At 43.3% G+C, this 21,678-nt stretch overlaps 1 protein-coding gene and 1 long non-coding RNA gene across 3 annotated transcripts in view; one reads left to right on the forward strand and one right to left on the reverse strand.

The window, feature by feature from the left end:
- LOC142665777 (uncharacterized) overlaps window positions 1-21,678 on the reverse strand; it is a 179,946-nt gene that overhangs the window by 140,126 nt on the left and 18,142 nt on the right. The gene's annotated exons all lie outside the window — the stretch shown is intronic.
- Window positions 1-21,678, forward strand: part of CDC42EP4 (CDC42 effector protein 4) — a 32,655-nt gene that overhangs the window by 2,743 nt on the left and 8,234 nt on the right. Inside the window, exon 1 of one of the 2 annotated variants that reach the window (XM_075846681.1) lies at window positions 6,249-6,391. The exons of the other annotated variant lie outside the window; for it this stretch is intronic. The gene's annotated coding sequence lies outside the window, so the exon portion shown is untranslated. Of the gene's footprint in view, window positions 1-6,248; window positions 6,392-21,678 lie in introns of those variants that run through there. 2 annotated transcript variants of the gene reach the window in all.

Genomic DNA, 21,678 nt, shown 5'->3' on the forward strand with positions numbered 1-21,678 from the left:
CACCCAATTTTGCGGACTGCCAGTAAGATCAGAGTTCAAGTACCTGAGGATTAATATTGCTAGAGATAGCTCTAGATTGTATGGGTTAAATGTAGCACCCTTGGTCACGTATCTAAGGGACAAAATACAGGTGTGGAAAGGCCTGCCTTTGTCAGTGGCAGGACGCGTCAATCTATTAAAAATGATAGTATTGCCAAAGTTCTTGTATGTGTTGGTGCCTAAAAGGTTCTTTAAAATAATAAACCTCGTTGTTCGCGCCGTTTGTGTGGGGGGGGGGGGGATCTAAACTCAAGCTGTCGATTCTACAAAGACCTAAAGATGAGGCTGGGGCTGCGTTACCGGATGTTTTTCTATATTACTTGGCGGGTCAGCTCAGGTACTTGATCTCTTGGGTCTCCCCCCCCACCCCCCCTAAAGACTAATGCGGAGTGTCATCTAGCCCGGGTACTGGGCTTAAAAACTTTGTGGCCGATACTGGAGCCGCATGATTTCAGACACCGTTCCCTGTTACCCTTACATAAGTTGGCTAGACGAGTCTAGCAACAGGCTTAAGATCTACTGGGGTGTGTGGGGGTGGTGGCGGAGAGCCCGCTGTGGGATAATCCGAGCTTTTCCCATCTGCATGGGTTGGTGGGGAAACGTTACTGGTCCTCTAGAGAGGTAGTTGCTATGTCACAACTGCTAACGGAAGAAGGGTTGGTTATGTCGGTGAGTGAGATTCGGGCAGCATTTAATATACCGCCAGGGGATGAATTATATTGCATACAGCTTCATCATGCTCTATTAGCACAATTCCCATTGAACTCCGTGACATACTCTAGCTGTGACTTGGTGGTGAGGTTGAACACGCCGTTTACAAGGGGTGTTGTTTCCCAAATTTATTATTTTCTAATGGAGGCTAAAATGCGAATGGAGCCCCTGGGGGTGGAGGATAGGTGGCGTGCACTAATTCCACAACTCACAGCGGAGGAATGGAGGGAGGCGCAGGGCTCCCACTTGCTGGTTTCCCCAGCTGCAAATAATAAACTAGTGCAACTGTTCATCATCCACCAATGTTATTTAACGCCCGTAAAGTTACATCGTATGGGAAGAATGGAGTCCTCACAATGTCATAGATGTGGAGAGATGCGGGCAGACTTTATACACCTAATGTGGGGTTGTCATTGGATTCTTCGCTTTTGGGAGGAGGTGGTTGCATTATTAACGGCAGTGATGGGGAGGACGATAACTTGCAGGCCGGAGGTGTGTTTACTGGGTCTGCTAAATGAGGAGCAATGGTCAATATATGAGAGGATCTTTCTCAGAGAAACACTATTTATGGCAAGAAAGGCGGTGGCCTTGAGATGGATGGCGGATAGGACCCCGACAGTAGCGCAATGGCGTAAACTGGTCAATGACATGCTTCCATTTGAGAAAATAGTGTATAAACACAGGGGAAAACCAGCTAAATTTGATCTGATCTGGGAAGGTTGGTGCTCATCGAATCTCACTCACTGTACAGTCCAAGGGCTAACAGCTGCTCTGGCACAAGCTGGGGGTGGGAGAGGGTAAAAGAATCGGGAGGATGACACGTCCAGGTGCTTCAATGTATGATGTACGAGAGGATTGGGGCGTTGTGGTAGAATATTGAAATGCGGGAGTATTCCTATTCTCATGATGTACTGTAATAAAAGCCGGGTTGGATTGACTTGAGAATCCTGTATTATGTATGTGTGGTCTGCGAACCACGGGTTAATATGATGGATACCTGCAAGTAATCCCTTTGTATATATTGATTCTTCTGACATATGTACTATTGAATGTATAATGTTCTCCTGATGTATGTGATGGTTTGACTCTGACAGTTACTTTTAATAAAACGAGTTTAAAAAAAAAAAAAAAAAAAAAAAAAGGAAGGTCCCAGCCCTTCTGATCCTTGCCTGAGCGTTGTTAGTTTATCCCAGTCTGTCTTGCAAATGGTCCCTTAGTGTTTCCCCGTTCCAGGTTTTACCCGTGCTACCTGCTGCACCGGCCTCATCTGTGCTGAAGCCACAGCCACCGTCTGGACTAGTTCAGGTACCCAAGCGTTACTATCTACTATTGACTTTCATATAGACTGTGACCTGGTCAGCTGCCTCTCCGCTACGGCGGAGCGGCCTAGTGGGTCCACATATCCTGTGACCGTGACAATAGTAATTCACTAATTTACTGTAATAGAAAATAATTGTCCCTTTACCTGCAAGAATATACAGTCACACGATTAAAACCAACCACATCGTACCCTTACTATGTCCCACACATTTTGCTCAGACATCTAAAAGTAAATGCTATGATCGGTTCCCCATGAATGACCAATGGAAAATCTTCATTACTTGTTGCTGTATAATCCCCTCCACACTCAAGATATTAAAAGGGAAACAAAAAGAAATGCCTAGAAAACACCATAAAAACCAAGAAGGGCCCCATATTGATCTGCTATGATCCCCTTTTGTCTTAAAGGGGTTGTCTGCTTTTTCTGAAGGGTCCTCAGAAAATAAGCTGATCACAGGGACCCCCAGTGATTTACTGTAATCTAGAAGCAAATGTTCAATGTCCGGCAGGCATTAGACGGTGCTCCTTGAAATAAATGGGCCTGTCCGTGTAATACAAGGACGTGTTGGTGACAGAGACCCTCCTCGTAGCCACGAATGAATGAAAGACTCCCCTCAATATCCTAATTGGGTATTTGAAAATATGATTTCTAAGCTGGACATCCCCTTAAACTGGCCTCACACTGCCCTATGTTTTATTGGGTTGTGTGTGTGGTCAGTGTGCCATCCCTAAACGGGCACTCCGGAATACAAGAGAAAAGGGAACTTTAGGTCTCCCTGCCGGAGCTCTTCTTTAATTCACTGAACGCACTGATTAATAATAACCCCTGCATGGTTCCTGTCCTCTATGTATTGCACAACATTTCTTCCTGGAGATAAATTAATTGCAACCGCCTACTCTGCCTAACCCTCGTCCTGGAAGGGAATGCTCGAAGCTTCAGAGCTAAACTTACTCAGTATACCTTTATGGTTCAGTGTCTGCACATGGCTTACTCTGGTGATTTGTGTTCTGGTCTTTACACCATGTTCAGTACTAGTTGGGTCCATCGTTCTTCTCTCAATCCCTAAACCTGACCAAGTGAGGCGACTAACCTGCAATGAAGAACATAATAGAGCCACATGCCGTTGTATGGATTATCACGCAGGGCGTCTTCTACAGAACAAGTTTTGCTGCTTACAATGCTGCGCTGTGTCTTATAAAAAGGGTTATTGTGCCTTTCTGCAGATGAATTAATAACCGTTATTTCTGCGAAATAATTGCAGCCTGCAACTTCAGAAATGTCTAAAGCGTTACTATCGGAGAGATCCCTACGCTCGCAGAATGATTATTATTTCATTTAGTCTGAACCAATGACACTCAGAGGGAGACCCGGATAAGTCCTGAGATTTGAGCAATATGCTCTAGGAAAGATGATGTTCCCCCTTTAAGACCCGTGGTGATATGCGTCACAATATATCGCAGTGTGCGATAGCAGTAGATCACATGTGATAACGCAGGTTAGTGCCCCTAGTGGTACCCGGTAGGTGACCCATGGAATTGCATGTCTACATATGGTTTCATGCACCCATTTTTTGCGGTCTGAAATCGTAGGCGCATTAAAAAGCATGTAGATGTGATTTAATATGCCACCCTATAGGGTAACACTAGTGGCGATGTACCGCACATGGACCCTGGGCCTAAAAAGCTGGTTGCATTGACCTCAGTCATCTGACAAACAACTCACCTCCCACTGCGCTTGTCACCCAAAAGTAACCTAGTCTAGTTATGCATTGACAAAGCAAGCAGAGGATTCGCCATCATATCGCTTTGAAGGATACAGCAGACGGCTAGAAGAACGTAGCCACAGGGGTCCCCCAAGATCTGCTCCCAGGGGTTAATTTCAGTAGAGATTACAGATCCAGGGTCGGACTGGCCCACCAGAAAACCAGAGGATCCTCCAGTGAGCCCAGGCTCTAACACAATAATGGTCCTTAAAAGGTCCAGCGGAAGACAACCCTTTTTTGAGCCAATCACTTGCCACTAACCGATTAGACCATATTGATGATATATTCTATGTGTACAATGATAACAACAAGGACTATGATGAAATAAAAAGTAGACAGACATTCTATATAGATGGAGGGTCATACCCCAAAATCACATCCTCTGGTGGGCCCAAGGAACACCAGTCCGACGCTGCGTCAATGCATTTACCCTACTACATATCACGAGGAGATAATAAACCAATCTAACCCACCTATGAACCAGACACATACAGTGAAGGAAATAAGTATTTGATCCCTTGCTGATTTTGTAAGTTTGCCCACTGTCAAAGACATGAACAGTCTAGAATTTTTAGGCAAGGGTTAATTTTACCAGTGAGAGATCGATTATATATAAAAAAAAAAAAAAAACTGAAAATCACAGTCAAAATGATATATATTTATTTGCATTGTGCACAGAGAAATAAGTATTTGATCCCCTACCAACCATTAAGAGTTCAGCCTCCTCCAGACCAGTTACACGCTCCAAATCAACTTGGTGCCTGCATTAAAGACAGCTCTTACATGGTCACCTGTATAAAAGACTCCTGTCCACAGACTCAATTAATCAGTCTGACTCTAACCTCTACAACATGGGCAAGACCAAAGAGCTTTCTAAGGATGTCAGGGACAAGATCATAGACCTGCACAAGGCTGGAATGGGCTACAAAACCATAAGTAAGACGCTGGGTGAGAAGGAGACAACTGTTGGTGCAATAGTAAGAAAATGGAAGACATACAAAATGACTGTCAATCGACATCGATCTGGGGCTCCATGCAAAATCTCACCTCGTGGGGTATCCTTGATCCTGAGGAAGGCGAGAGCTCAGCCAAAAACTACACGGGGGGAACTTGTTAATGATCTCAAGGCAGCTGGGACCACAGTCACCAAGAAAACCATTGGTAACACATTACGCCGTAATGGATTAAAATCCTGCAGTGCCCGCAAGGTCCCCCTGCTCGAGAAGGCATAAGTACAGGCCCGTCTGAAGTTTGCAAATGAACATCTGGATGATTCGGAGAGTGATTGGGAGAAGGTGCTGTGGTCAGATGAGACTAAAATTGAGCTCTTTGGCATTAACTCAACTCGCCGTGTTTGGAGGAAGAGAAATGCTGCCTATGACCCAAAGAACACCGTCCCCACTGTCAAGCATGGAAGTGGAAACGTTATGTTTTGGGGGTGTTTCTCTGCTAAGGGCACAGGACTACTTCACCGCATCAATGGAAGAATGGATGGAGCCATGTACCATCAAATCCTGAGTGACAACCTCCTTCCCTCCACCAGGATATTAAAAATGGCTCGTGGCTGGGTCTTCCAGCACGACAATGACCGAAACATACAGCCAAGGCAACAAAAGGAGTGGCTCAAAAAGAAGCACATTAAGGTCCTGGAGTGGCCTAGCCAGTCTCCAGACCTTAATCCCATCGAAAACTTATGGAGGGAGCTGAAGATCCGAGTTGCCAAGCGACAGCCTCGAAATCTTAATGATTTACAGATGATCTGCAAAGAGGAGTGGGCCAAAATTCCATCTAACATGTGTGCAAACCTCATCATCAACTACAAAAAAAGTCTGACTGCTGTGCTTGCCAACAAGGGTTTTGCCACCAAGTATTAAGTCCTGTTTGCCAAAGGGATCAAATACTTATTTCTCTGTGCACAATGCAAATAAATATATATAATTTTGACTATGTGATTTTCTGTTTTTTTTTTTAAATATAATCTATCTCTCACTGGTAAAATTAACCTAGCCTAAAAATTCTAGACTTTTCATGTCTTTGACAGTGGGCAAACTTACAAAATCGGCAAGGGATCAAATACTTATTTCCTTCACTGTACATTAAACCAAAAACGGGTGAATATATATATATATATATATATATATACATATATATATATGGAACGCTGCGCCTGTGGGGCGTCTCCAGTCCCTGGTAATTGACAGATAATTCAGTAGTGTCTCCTCAGTCGTTCTTCTGCTGCATTTCCTAAGTGTCTCTTGTTACCGGCTCATTTCATTTGTCTTTATGGAGAGCAGAGTAGTCTGACTCCTTTAACTCCACTGGAAGGAGTCTGTCCTGGAGGAGGCGTGGCTTTGTCTGGAGTGGGTGTGTCTTTAGAGAGGTGGGCGTGGCTTGCATTGTACTGCAGCTCTTTATGTGAGTGCTGGTACAGTCATACATACACTGGGGAGTTCTGCAGAGAGCTGGAATATACAAAGTGCTCAGCCCCGTGCTCTACACTCGTGGGTCTGGATCGCACGCCGGTGCCCTTTTTTTAGGGGGGATTAGGGTTTTTGGAGGTGAGTGCACTGCGTGATCCACGTATCAATCCTATCTATTGTTATGTTCCTATTGTATGTTCCCTTCTTTAGATTGTAAGCTCTTACAACCTCTTTTCTCCTGGTTAGTAGAGGTTTGGTCAGTACGGCTTCCCCGGAGCATACCACGCTGCGGAATATGTTGGCGCTATATAAATATTATAATTTTTGGCCGTGTTGCAGGCAGCTGGGTTTGATTTGTAGGGGTAGTATTACGATCCTAGCCGTCATTATGGATATATAGGGTGGCACCATGCCTATGGGTTCAGCACTGCAGTGGTTACCAGGGTAGGAGATGTTGGGTGGTACGGCACCGCCTGGATCCTGTCCCATTGCTTCTCTGTGCTCTGGACTGTACGTGTGTGTTCAGAGGGACACAAAGGCCTGCTCCAACTGACTGCCCCTCATTGTTGGGGGAAGGGGGGTGGTCTCTGTGCCCATTCACTAGGATGATCTGTTGTAGGGTACCGTATTTACTCCTTGTTCTGGATAGATCTCCCCGGCAGTCACCAGAAACTGGTCGGAGGGGTTAAAGTTCCTCTTGTCCTTGTCACAATAAGTCCTTTGATAATCGGAGTTGTGATTGTTATGCAAATACTGGGGGTTGTAATCACTACAGTGCGGAGATGGAGAAGTTTAGTAGGTTTGTTTGTGGACTCTCCACATGTGCGGTTAAATAATAATGCGTTTTATCAGTTTCTGGGAAAGCTGGGTGACATTATTCCGTGACACTTCTTGCACTACATGACTAGATATATTTGCTGTTCACGACTCTGGGATAGTTGAGTGACAGACTATGAATAGATTTGTTTTTTCCTTTTAAAAGGACTAAGGAGAAATATTCCTGGACTTTATATTTATTTACTACAATGTAGCAAGTTCGTTGAGTGATATATATATATATTTTTTTTTTTACACAAAAGATGTAGCAGAGATGTATTTGTCATTTAATAATTTGGGGCTGCATTATTTGTGCACTGAATGCAATAGGTTAACCTGCAGTCCTAAGTAAAACAAGCAACAACACATTGTAATATCACATAAACTCATATCTGCTATACCTGCATGTATCACGATGTTGGTAATTCCTCAGGGCATTGAAATTATGGAAATTGTGTAATAAATCATCTTCAGCTATGCAGTCCATGATGGGATCTTGGTAAGTGGTGAACATACCACATGGGAAACTAGTTGCGGAGGGGTCCGTACACTGACTTAAAGGGGGGTAATTTTATTCTGGATTCTGTCCTATCTTGTATGATGAAAAGCTCTGCACGTTTCGAATATTCTTTTCAGCATCACTGCTTGCGGTCGGTGAACGAAACTTTTAAAAAAATTCTTCTTCAATTGTATGTAGTTTAGGCAATCCTCAATAGCCTTGACTACATACAATACAATTGAGGCTATATCTCCGGGGTGTGTAGGACCCAACAGGTTGCATCTGTACCTGCCTGTCCATTCCTATTGTTTCTGCTGGAGATGAGCAGCACTATAGGGACACCCACTTCCTACAGTTGGGGTGGTGATTTTTAGAAGTCGCTGTAGCCGGCGGTTAGTGAGCAGGTCCCATCTGGGAATCTGCCATCTGTCACCACAGATTTTATCTTCTCCATGTGATGAGAGGAAACCGGATCTGTAATGACACTTCACCACACACATGGACGGATGAGCCACATGATAACCTCTGCTAGCCAGAGCTCTGCAGATACCTCGTCCCATAGGACAACGTCCAGCTTCTCTGCATCTATGCTACTCAAGCGATCCTTTGAATAAAAAAAACTTTTCTGAACGACTCATAGTCTGTAAGGGTATGTGCACACACAAAATAGCTCCGGATTTTCAGACGTTTAAGCCACTCGCGATTTTCGCAGTATTTTTGGAGCTGTTTTTCTATAGAGTCTATGAAAAACGACTCCAAAAACCGCTGAAGAAGTGACATGCACTTCTTTTTCGTGGCCGTTTTTTTACGCGTCCGTTTTGAACGACGTGTCTCCCATTTAAATCAATGGGCAGATGTTTGGAGGCGTTCTGCTTCCGATTTCTTAGCAATTTTTTGGGACGTTTACGACCCGAAAAATGTCTGAAAACACTCTGTGTGAACATACCCTAATAGTTATAGGAGGCACCGCGGTAACATTTCAATAATCCGGCATCCTCAATACCAATAGGATTCTGGATTATCAGAATATTAGACAATGGGATATCTAGAACGTGCCCTATATCTACCTATACATATACAGATAGATATAGCTGGAACTATTTTGGTTTCATGACAGATTAGTAGGCTTTCTGGACTATCAAGTGCCAGATTAATGGAGTTTTACTGCATATGGGATTAATAAAATGTCCTAAAAGCGCATATGCGAGGTAAATCATCTTATATAAACAGGCCATGGGGAGCCGGAAAGTGGCAGGGAAATAAATTCCTGGCGCTCCGATATTCTGGTGGGGGAATTGTAGGACAATGGAGGTAGATTTAATGTCCCTGCTCTATTATCAGGTGGCTCCTATTTGGATGATGGAAGTATTTTAGGGAAGCATTACACATGCGATTGTCTAAAATGTAGGCGAATAAGAATCAGCTGAAGGCTGTACCTGTGGCTGGCGTATTACAGCAAATATAGACCGTATACTTGGCATCGCCAGTGATACCAGCCTGATAACAGTGTATTAGGAGTTGTGTCATGCTGAACTTATGACAAGGGATGAACTTTGTAACTTTACGGCTCGACATGTCAGCTCTTTTTTTCTTCTGTCCCGGCAGGAGATATTAGATGTGCATTTATTATGTAGATATCACATGGCGTTGCTTATCGTGATGTCATGTGGCCTACGGCAAACCCAACGGGGAGGCAGAGGATCGCAAGTTTAAAGGGATTGTACAGCTTAGAAAACCCATTTCCATATAACGTATTAGTGAATTCTAAGTTAATATTGGGGGGGTCCTCAGTTTAGTCGTCCTGTCCTGCATTACACAGACAACACATTGATATGAATGGACACGGTGTAATGCTTCTTTTCTCCTGTGTTGGCGCTGCAGGGAAATTGAACACTTACTGCCAGGTTTCTCCACAGATCACAGCTGATGAACGGGGAAACGCTCGTTCATCGGCTCATCGTATCTTTTACGCAGCAATCAATTTTAGCGTTGTCGGCAGCGCACGGACCTATGCAATTCAATGGGGCTATTCAGACGTCCCTGATTTTTCACGCAGCGTGTTTCTGTTGCATTAAACTCACTGCATGTCACCCATGCGCGGTCTGTATTTCACGCAACAGTTGCTAAAGAAACGTTGAGAAAAAAAATTTACACCAACAGTGACATTAAAAATGGATGCCACCCGGAACTGAAATGCATTAAATACGGTCCGATTTTTGCAGACACAAAATGGACACACTCGTCTGAATCAGGCCTACAGATGTATTCACCTGGTGCCATCATATCTTAGCTTTCGCTATTCAACCGCACCATGTAAATAGACCCCAATGCTTCTCACAGCTGGGGGTTTGCTATAATTTAATCCAATCTCTGGACTCCAGGCTGATATATTTTAAGGTCCTTTTACACGGGCCAATGATCTGGTGAGCGCACGTTCCCGATCATTGCCTTTAATCGGCTGATCAGATCTTTTATGCGGCCATAAAAATGGAGCTGCTGACATGATGCTAATGTATGGGGATGAACGATTATGGTAACAGTCGTTCATCCGTATACTTCCGATCATGGAGCAAACGAGCGGTGACCCAAAAGCTGTACTATCGATCGGCGCTTGTTAAAGACGAGCAAATATCTACCCATGCAAAACCACCTTTAGGCGAAATTCACACACAGCGTTTTTTGGCGCGTTGCAGTTCCGTGTGTCATAAGTGTTTGCTGCGTGGCTGCGTGATTTTCGCGCATATGCCATCCTTATGACACGCGGTTTTGAGGTTTAGAAAAAGAAATGAAGGAGGTGGTTTTATTTTTCCCTTCATTTCTTGATCTACTGTTGCGCGAATCACACGCAGCACACGGAAGTGCATCCGTGTGCTGCGCGTGATTTTCACGCACCCATTGACTTCAATGGGTGCGTGATGCGCAAAAAACGCTCAAGTATAGGACAGGTCGCTGCATGAAAAACATCACGGACGTGAACTGCGCTTGTGTAAATAAGGCCTAAGGCTCCATTCACACTGCGTTTGAGCCTTTCGTCGGAGTTATAGGTTGGGAGTAGCCTCTGACATAGGACACTGTCTAGGCATACGTTGCCCATAGTGTTCCATATACTGCATAGTATACTTTTTTTTACTAGATGCCTCTGTATCGAACATAGGCAACTACGTAAATCTATACAGGAAAAAAAAAAAAAACTCCCCGATGTATGCTCTTTTGGCATAAGTTGGGTCATTGGGGGACCTGTGGATACATACGGCGTATGTGCAGAGAAAGCTCTGAAACGCAGTGTGAATAGCTATACCTGTACTTATACATTGTAGCAAACGATGAGGCCAGGATAGAGATATGTGCTGTTGATGTATCCAGTCTAGCTACATATAACTGTGACTGTGTGCATATTACCCTTTTATCGCGCTGGGTTAGACTAAAACCTTTTACCATAAATAACTTGACAAACTTCCACTGAACTTTTAAACGTGGGTTGACACGGAGGGTCGGCCACAGCTTTATTTATTTATTTAATATTTTCAAAATATATAACTGTAAACCATTATTAATGTACCCGTATGCCAGCCCGCCTAAGGCAGGGCATGTAAGGTCGTACCTTTCCACAAATACCGCCTGCTGTGACATAAAATCAACAAACATTCTGATAAAATAAAACAATGACAACCAACAAAGGCCATGAAACAACATATTGGACTCCAACATTGGAGTGTCATGAATAAGCATCACAAACCAAAAATTGTATGCGGTTTTCTTTTAGTATCATCAGGCATTTAGCCCCCCCCCTTCTTTTTTTTTTTTTTTCCTTTGTATGTTTCCACTTGTTAACTGTTTTTTGTTTCTTTTTTTGTTTTTATAACATCAACATTTTTATTTTATTTTTAAGAGTAAGAATTGGGAGGGAGGGTGGGAAAAACAGGTAAGTGTACACACGATTCTTTGGCAATACAAATCCCTGAGTGGCAACGGCCAAAAGAGGAAGATGTCCTCCCTGACTGCCCTTATAAACCTTAGCCTGAGAGGGTGTGTAAAGTGCTCTATAACTCCCCCAAGAACGCCCCTATGGGCGGGTGCCCCAATGCTATAGGCTCCCTATTATAAACACCCTATGTAACGAAACCCACCTCACATAACGTGGCCAAAATTAACCCCTTTATTGCTACCCAGTCCTGGGCACAACGGCCAATAAGCCTGAGTGCCTTCAAATCAGACCTTCAGTTGTGAGAAGTATTAGGTCTGTACAGGTTTTGGATGTCAATAAGAATGTTCCCATTCAATGACAGCAACCAGAGTTTGAGCAAGATTTACATTAACTTCTATTGGCGTATGCCCATTTTCAGAATTCAGTCCACAATCACTGTGTAAGAAGCTCCTCTGTAATATTTACCATGTACTTGACCTGTCATTAATACGGTGGGGGTGGGAGGGGGGGGGGTACGACAGTAGCGTGGGACACATTAACCAGATTTTTTGTTTTCGGAGGTTTCCTCCTCTTCCAGGGACTTTTTAATGAACATGCTTTATGTGTGATACAATTACTTATGATTCAGCATTTATTCAGAGGGATTTGTTATTTGATATTTTTCGCCTGGTATGGGTTTGTTATGTGCTGGATGAGGGTTAAACAACAATGCAGCAAGTAGTGGTACTACAGTTGTCAGTTTTCACTGGAAGAAAAGTTTCACGGATCGCTGAAAAATAATGCAAATGTCGCAAGGAAACTGCAAATCAGAATATGAAATGTAATTTTTGTTAACCCCTACCATGACTGAAGCATTGGGGACTATGATGGAGGAAAGGATTTGTGTTTTATTGTATGCAATTATAGGATTTTATAATAATCTGGTATTATGTCAGTAAAGGTTGTTGAAAGGAGCAGAAAATATGCTCAAAGTTTGAAATATTAAAAGGGGCCTGAAACGTAAAACCTAGAAAGAAAGAAAAATGTAAAAAAATAACAATTTAAATACATTTTTAAAAAAAAGGTGACGTGGCCAATAGCAACCAAGTGTATGTTCATAGTTTACATATAACTATAATCTACATCTGATTATGAGTAACTTAAATAAAATTACTTCGTTACAACCTGCATTATAGTCCGGAGCTGCATTCACAATTCTGCAGGCTTCAGAGCTGAAATCTCAAAGCATTCCCTGCTTGTTCCATGTCTGCACAGTGCATGCTCTTGTCAAAGACTTAACTTGAAGCTCCTGGGCCCCAATGCAAAATCTTTAAACAGGGCCCCACATCTATCACTCAGGATTTCTAGTACAAGGCTTATCAATGTTTTGGGCCCCCTCGGGCTCCAGGGGCAACCGCTTCCTCTTCAGCCCTATAGTTATACCCCTGGATCTGGTGATTTGGGAAATGTAGTCTTTACACAAGGCACTGCAATCGGATTTACAAAAAACAAAGGGTGCCCATACACGGAGAAAAGTCGGATGAATACAGGAACTGGCAACTATCCGATTTGTATGTTGATTTCAACATGCCGTTTCCCTTGTTTCTGCGGGAGATAAACTGCTGCCAGGGGAGTCCGACAGCGGCTTATTTCCCTCTCCCATTGAATACAAGTGAACGCTCGGCCAAGCCTGTATGTGTATGGGGGAAGTCAGGAGGAATTATAGTCAGCCAAACCGATGTTTGGCCAACAGCTATTGTAAGTGTATGGGCAGCTTTACTCTCCCCTGCATTATAGGAGCTCAGCAAAGCTGGTAGGGATGTGTGACAGGTTTGCTGATGGTTTCCAATGATGATCTGCAGAACTATGAATGCAGCTCTGGAGTAGAATACAGGATGTAACTCAGGATCTGTACAGGATAAGTCATGTACAGTGGAGGAAATAAGTATTTGATCCCTTGCTGATTTTGTAAGTTTGCCCACTGTCAAAGTCATGAACAGTCTAGAATTTTTAGGCTAGGTTAATTTTACCAGTGAGAGATAGATTATATAAAAAAAAATAAAGAAAATCACATAGTCAAAATTATATATATTTATTTGCATTGTGCACAGAGAAATAAGTATTTGATCCCCTACCAACCATTAAGAGTTCAGCCTCCTCCAGACCAGTTACATGCTCCAAATCAACTTGGTGCCTGCATTAAAGACAGCTCTTACATGGTCACCTGTATAAAAGACTCCTGTCCACAGACTCAATTAATCAGTCTGACTCTAACCTCTACAACATGGGCAAGACCAAAGAGCTTTCTAAGGATGTCAGGGACAAGATCATAGACCTGCACAAGGCTGGAATGGGCTAAAAAACCATAAGTAAGACGCTGGGTGAGAAGGAGACAACTGTTGGTGCAATAGTAAGAAAATGGAAGACATACAAAATGACTGTCAATCGACATCGATCTGGGGCTCCATGCAAAATCTCACCTCGTGGGGTATCCTTGATCCTGAGGAAGGGGAGAGCTCAGCCGAAAACTACACGGGGGGAACTTGTTAATGATCTCAAGGCAGCTGGGACCACAGTCACCAAGAAAACCATTGGTAACACATTACGCCGTAATGGATTAAAATCCTGCAGTGCCCGCAAGGTCCCCCTGCTCAAGAAGGCACATGTACAGGCCCGTCTGAAGTTTGCAAATGAACATCTGGATGATTCTGAGAGTAATTGGGAGAAGGTGCTGTGGTCAGATGAGACTAAAATTGAGCTCTTAGGCATTAACTCAACTCGCCGTGTTTGGAGGAAGAGAAATGCTGCCTATGACCCAAAGAACACCGTCCCCACGGTCAAGCATGGAGGTGGAAACATTATGTTTTGGGGGTGTTTCTCTGCTAAGGGCACAGGACTACTTCACTGCATCAATGGGAGAATGGATGGAGCCATGTACTGTCAAATCCTGAGTGACAACCTCCTTCCCTCCACCAGGACATTAAAAATGGCTCGTGGCTGGGTCTTTCAGCACGACAATGACCCGAAACATACAGCCAAGGCAACAAAGGAGTGGCTCAAAAAGAAGCACATTAAGGTCCTGGAGTGGCCTAGCCAGTCTCCAGACCTTAATCCCATCGAAAACTTATGGAGGGAGCTGAAGATCCGAGTTGCCAAGCGACAGCCTCGAAATCTTAATGATTTACAGATGATCTGCAAAGAGGAGTGGGCCAAAATTCCATCTAACATGTGTGCAAACCTCATCATCAACTACAAAAAAAGTCTGACTGCTGTGCTTGCCAACAAGGGTTTTGCCACCAAGTATTAAGTCCTGTTTGCCAAAGGGATCAAATACTTATTTCTCTGTGCACAATGCAAATAAATATATATAATTTTGACAATGTGATTTTCTGTTGTTTTTTTTCATATAATCTGTCACTGGTAAAATTAACCTAGCCGAAAAATTCTAGACTGTTCATGTCTTTGACAGTGGGCAAACTTACAAAATCAGCAAGGGATCAAATACTTATTTCCTCCACTGTATGTACACAGTGACTCGACTTTTTATGTAGATAATATAGAATAGTAATAGTGTTAATTGTGATCGTGATGCTGTGAATGTAATGTATGATGTACACAGTGACCTCACCAGCAGAATAGTGAGTGCAGCTCTGGAGTATAATACAGGATGTATCTCAGGATCAGTACAAGAAAACTAATGTATGTAAAAAGTGACTCAACTTTTTATAGAAATCCTATAGATGTAAATGATGCTCAAATATGGACCCCTTTTGCCAGCTGGAATCTGATTGGATACTATGCTATCCACATATACATTAGGTCCTACATGTTCCAAGTCAGACCCCGAGCTCTGGGAGGGTAGCAGCTACAGTCCAGTCCTCTTATATTCCTGCTACATGAAACTTGTTTCAGTGCAGATTTGACAACATGGCAGTAGTGTGGCTGGATTAGTGGTCAGTGTGAGAGGTAGAGGTACAAGCGCACAAGACATCTAGTCAGCGTCCAGATATCGTGAGCAGCCATTTTCCAACCTGACTATTGATGCCAATCTATACTAGGTTTCAGCAAAAAAAATAATTAAATCCTGCACAATTATTGCAATTTGTTACAATTCCTTTTTGCAGCCATAGTCTTAACCCGCTCACAAAATGTAAACAATGATGTAGTTGGTTAGGTAAGAGTAAGCGCAGCTCGTGGTTAGGGTGCGGCCCCCTTGTTCTGACATTAATGTAGCATGAGGTAACATGTCTTCCTAGTCATTGCTTGCGCCAAAATTTCTCCGCACTTTACAGGTTTACCTTCATTTAGGCATGCAGAGGACGTAGAGAAGTAACCTCATCGCACCATGACCTTCACTGCAAAATTCTATATAGTCACGTTTGCAAAATCAGTATTGAAGAAAATCTCTCTTCTCTATTGTAATATGATCACATGAAGTTTTAGGCCCAAAGCCTGAGACTGCACTACTGAGAAAATCTAATAAAAACACGTCCCTTTCCGATTTCTGTCAGTGTTGTCATCATCTACATCAATGTTCATACATATATTTGCACTATTCAAGCCAGACAGGATGTAGATATTGATGTGGATGTTGATTTGAACCTATACATGAAGTTACGGTTTGGCACGAAGAGCAAATTTAGAGAAGGAGAAGGTTTCACATTCAATGAGCAACGTGTGAAAACGACCAATACGGAGCCCTTGAGATCCCCTGTGAAACTTTACTGTAAGGCCTACATGATATATTGCAAAATTTCCCCTTTTGTATAAACGTTATTTATACAGTGTCGGAGATCCCCTTTAGTTTATGTATTTTCTTTACTCCCGTCTATTAGCAGCTATGTAACACACTAGGTCCTTGTGTAATATCGGGCCATCATTAGGAGTGGCTGGTCATAAGCGTTGGTGGTTTGACTGCAGAGTATAAAGGACGCCATTGACGCAGCTCAGTCACAGGATCCTAAATATTGAGGCTCCTTCCGAGAAAGTTAGAGTGCGACGTGTGATGTTATTGCTCTCTGGTACTTGACGGGCAGGGCTGCAGCACATTGCTCCACTGTAATAAGAACAGAAGTCTCTTATGTAAGCTGCAGGCCTCCCGAGGACATAGAAGAGCCCTGTCAATGTGTTTTCATTTTGCATTTAGATATTTTTTAAAAATGAAAACGTCTGACTTTCATGTCAACTGCGCTTGTCAAAAATAGAAGAGAGAAAAAAAGTAAAATTTGTATTTTGCGGGATTGTCCACTTGTATATAAATAAAGCTGTATTTAATCTAATTTCTCACTTATGAGGGTTTGCAACAATTGTATCGAAGCTAGACAATCTAAATATATAGGCTGCACAAATCTGCAAGTTTGCTACAATGTATCAGTGCAGGTAGAATGTATCAGCCTGGAGGCTGATAACTGATAGAAGGCTGTCTGGACCGGATGCAATTGTAGCAAACGCTCATCTGTGAGAAGTATTCGGTCTGTAAGGATTTTTATCCTCTGGATGTAAACAATGACTGTTCCCATTAACTTACAGCAAGCCGAGATCTTTAACCCCTTCCCCCTGCTGGCATTCTGGGCCCTAATGTCCAAGCCATTTTTTAGATTTTTCCATTGTCACATTCGAAGAGCTGTAACTTTTTTATTTTTGCGTCGGCATAGCTGTATAAGGTCTTGTTTTTTGCGGGACGACTTGCAGTTTTTATTGGTACCATTTGAGAGTAGATGCGACTTTTTGATCACTTTTTATCACATTTTTTTTAAGTCAGGATTAACAGAAAACAGCAATTTTTCCATTGTTTTTTATTTTATTTTTTACGGCGTTCACAGTGCGGGTTAAATAATGTAACAGCTTTATAGTCGGGGTCGTTACGGACGCGGCGATACTAAATATGTGTAACTTTTCTGCTTTACTGTAGTTTTTTTTAATAGTAAAGCATTTTGTAAGGGGAAAAGCTGGGTTTTTCATTTTTTTTTTTCACTTTTTTTTTTTTATTAACTTTATTAAACTTTTTTTTCTTTTTTACTAGTCCCACTAGGGGACTTCCCTATCCTCCGATCGCTATTATAATACACTGCAATACTTTTGTATTGCAGTGTATTACTGCCTGTCCGTTTAAAACGGACAGGCATCTGCTAGGTCATGCCTGCGGCATGATCTAGCAGGCATTCGCTGCAGGCAGACCTGGGGGTCTTTATTAGACCCCCGGCTGCCATAGAAGACACAGACACTCGGCGATTTTATCGCCGGGTGTCAGTGAGATGAGAGGGAGCTCCCTCCCTCTCTGCAAAACCATTCAGATGCGGTGCTCGCTATTGTGCACCGCATCTGAAGGGTTAAACAGGTGAGATCGATACTAATATCGATCTCACCCGGCAGAGCAGGGACGCCCCCAGCCCTCAGCTGCTTCTGGCAGCTGAGAGCAGGGAGATTTCACGGCTCCCTGCTCTGTTTACTTTATTCTACAGCAGCGACGTAGTTTGGCGGCGCTCTAGAATAAAGCCCACTAATGACCGCCGTAAAAAGACGTATCGGCGGTCATTAAGGGGTTAAAGTTGTCAGGAATTGAAAAGTAGATTAGAAAGTTTCAGAACTCTTCATTACACAGTACTCAAGCTTAATTTACATTAAACCAGGGGTTGAAGGGGGATTAGAAAAACATGGCTGCATTCTTCCAAAAACAGCGCCACACCTGTCCACAGGTTGCGTGTGGTATTGTAGCTCAGCCTTATTCGCTTCAATGGAACTAAGCTGCAATACCAGACACAACCAATGGACAGCGGTGGCGCTGTTAGTTAGGTATAATCCCAGCTTTCCCAGAAGCAGACAACTAAAATATGGTCACTCAAGTTCTAGATGTAAAGTCGCAGGACTGTCTGACTGCAGTAGTCTTCCAGGACAAGACTAAAGTATTTATATTGGGTGCAGATGCATCCAGTCAGTGCAGCAGCGTGTCTGTGAAGATCTATTTTCGTGACTGAGTCAGGAGAACACTATGCCTGGTTAGGCAGACCCAGCTCCACTCCACTGGAATAGTATTGCTCACAGCATCCGAGAGACGGGAAAATTTTTTACGTAATTGTTGAGCTTGAAAAGAAACTCAAGACAGTTACGATTTCCTGCAGTAATAACATGGTATTTTGTGACTCAGAAGCGCTGTACATATCAATGCGAACCTAAGACGGAAATCTTCTATAATAGTAGTTCAAAAACAAATAGTTAGAGATGTCCATTTAATGTCTTTTAGGTTCCGGTGCCAGTCCTGGGACCCACATCTATCTACATAATGGTGGTCCCCCGACACCAGCGCACCTGGTAAAGCGGATGCCACATCTAGGTGGAGAATGAATTGAGAATGTACGCAGCTCCCGCCAACGTGGCAGGTACGGAAGTAACCGAGCAAGGGGGCTCCCATAGAAGTGAAAAGAGTTGCGCGCATTCTCCATTCATTCTCCGCCTGGAAGGGGTGGCCGGCCGCATCTGACCCACCTCGGTCAGACATTTATCCTGTGGCTACGCCATAAATGTCTATATTGGGAATATTTAAAAAAGTATTGTATAATGAAAAGGTCTTCAAATTTCTAATATACTTGCCATTTAAATTCAGTTGTTCAGATTAGTAGCCGGTTGTAAATAACAGATACTGCCAGGGGCGTAACTATAGGGAGTGCAAAAATAGCTGTCGCACACCGGCCCTGGTGCTCGAGGGGGCCCAAATGCCCCTGTTACACATAGGAAAACACCAGTATTATAAATGGCACATGTAAGGTGGGGGGCATTATTAGAAATTTTGCCTTGGGGCCTAGGAGCTTCAAGTTACATCTCTGGATACTGGGCCTGTCTATGATAAGCGTGGCCCTGCACCCCTTGTTAGATCTGTATGCGGCTCTCCGGTTTAATAAGGTTGCGGACCTCTCCAATAGAGAATCATTAAAGGGTAACTAAACATTCAACAAACTTGTGACATGTTAAAAAGTTTTGATTGGTGGGTGTCCGAGCTCTGAGACCCCCACCAATCGCTAAAACGAAGCGGCACAAGTACTCGTATGAGCGCTCAGCCGCTTAGTTTCTGTTCGGCTTTTTCTGGAAATCAATGTAGTGGAGTACAGACTCAATAGAAAGTCTATGGGCTCGTACTCCGCTATATCGGCTTTCCGGAAAACTGCAAACAGAAACGAAGCAGCTGAGCACTCACACGAGCACTTCAGTCGCTTCGTTTTAGTGATTGGTGGGGGTCTCAGTGCTCAGACCCCCACCGTTCAAAACTTCTGACATGTAACAAGTTTGTTGAACGTTTAGTTACCCTTTAAGTGGCCTGCGATTGTGGCGAGTGGAGAAGACGAGTGTAAAACCTCATTACAGTGTCTGAAGCGTAAAACCTCATTACAGTGTCTGAAGCGGACTCTTCTCGGGAAAGGTCTGCAGCGAGCCGGTTGGCACGGGAAGACTGGAATGTTACTAGAATTTATATAATTGTTATTCCGGTTGATATATTTGCGTTCTGTTCCCTGTAAAGCAGGTGATACATCCAGTTAGGGAGATGTAGACAATGACTGACTCACTGGTGGGGAATCTCTAGTATAAAGTTCCGTGGTAAACACTCATCTCCAATACGTGACGTCTCATCCATCTAAACATCCAATTTACCATATACTTAAAGGAACACTGAACGTATATAATCACAGACAACCCCTTTAACCTGAGAGCCACCACTACGATAAGCTGATTGCAGCGGATGCGACTCCTGAGACCCCCGGTAAATGGCGGTAATTCTGATCGGGCTCATGGGGGAGTACTGAACGGGGGACTCCCCTCTATGACATACATACAGGACATATGGACAGGGGTTATCCTGATGGGACATTAAAGTAATTTTCCTCTGCATTTGCTATGCAGTTGAACGAAGTCTATTGTTTCCTGTTATCAGCCATTTCATGGTGTGATTAACAAGTCCAGAATAAAGGCCCTATTAGAGCGTTTATCGTACAATCATTCGAATGCAAGAGACAATCGCCACGTGTAATAGCGTGCAAAGATCGAACAACAAATGATTAATCTTGGAGTTTCCTGGATCAGCCACATCAAAGTGAAAGGTTATAGTTTGTCGCCGCCACACTCCCTCATCTAATCAGAAATCTTCCCAACGTTAGCAGTTCAGAGATGAGGTGTGGGTGAATGAGTGACGATCGCAGTAACGAGTGAACAGAGAAAATCCTTAGCAATCTAAAAGATTATTTCGAACACAAATGACTCGCTAAGGCCCCATGCACACAACCGTAGAATTTGTCCGTAATTACGGACCCATTCACTTCTATTGCCCACAGACACCTTTCCGTATATATACACACGAAGGTGTCCGCGCCGTAGAAAGGCTCTGCAAATGATAGGACATGTCCTATTTTTTTACGGACCGCGCTCCCATCCTTTAGAATGGGAGCACGGCCCACAAATGTGGGTGGCTGTCTAATTCTGGACAGAGATTACGGGCACGATGAGCAGTTACTTTTTGATGCATCAAATTACTATACAGGGCTTCGTATAAAAACGAAACTTCTATGAATTCAAATTACCATAACAAGCTCTGTGCAGACATTGAACAAAGAGGGTATGTGTGAAGATTTCAGCTCTGAAGCTTGTAGAATAGTGCAGCTCTGGAGTACAATACAGGATGTAACTCAGGATCAGTACAAGATAAGTAATGTCATGTATGTACACAGTGACTCCACCAGCAGAATAGTGAGTGCAGCTCTGGAGTATAATATAGGATATAACTCAGGATCAGTACAGGATAAGTAATGTATGTACACAGTGACTCCACCAGCAGAATAGTGAGTGCAGCTCTGGAGTAAAATATAGGATATAACTCAGGATCAGTACAGGATAAGTAATGTATGTACAGAGTGAAAGAATATGTGCCCGACTAATAGGACCGTAAAACCTACCCCGTCATGATCACAACTACTACTCTCACACAGATCCCCAGTGACAACAACCCCCAGGAATATTACCATGCATGGGTGATTGATATCAGAAGCTCATCTTATAATACTGCTGTGCTTTTATAGGCTGCTGACTTCAGGCTCAGTGGCCCTTTAAATCTTGTTCATGTTGACATTCTGCTTTATGCTCAGTCAGGGTTGCCAACCAGCTGATGTACAACCAGGTTAGTGGATTGTGCAGGGCAGGCAGATTTACACCCAACACAGGATTTCT

The sequence above is a fragment of the Rhinoderma darwinii genome, chromosome 13 (genome assembly GCF_050947455.1).
Source record: "Rhinoderma darwinii isolate aRhiDar2 chromosome 13, aRhiDar2.hap1, whole genome shotgun sequence".
NCBI lineage: Eukaryota > Metazoa > Chordata > Amphibia > Anura > Rhinodermatidae > Rhinoderma > Rhinoderma darwinii.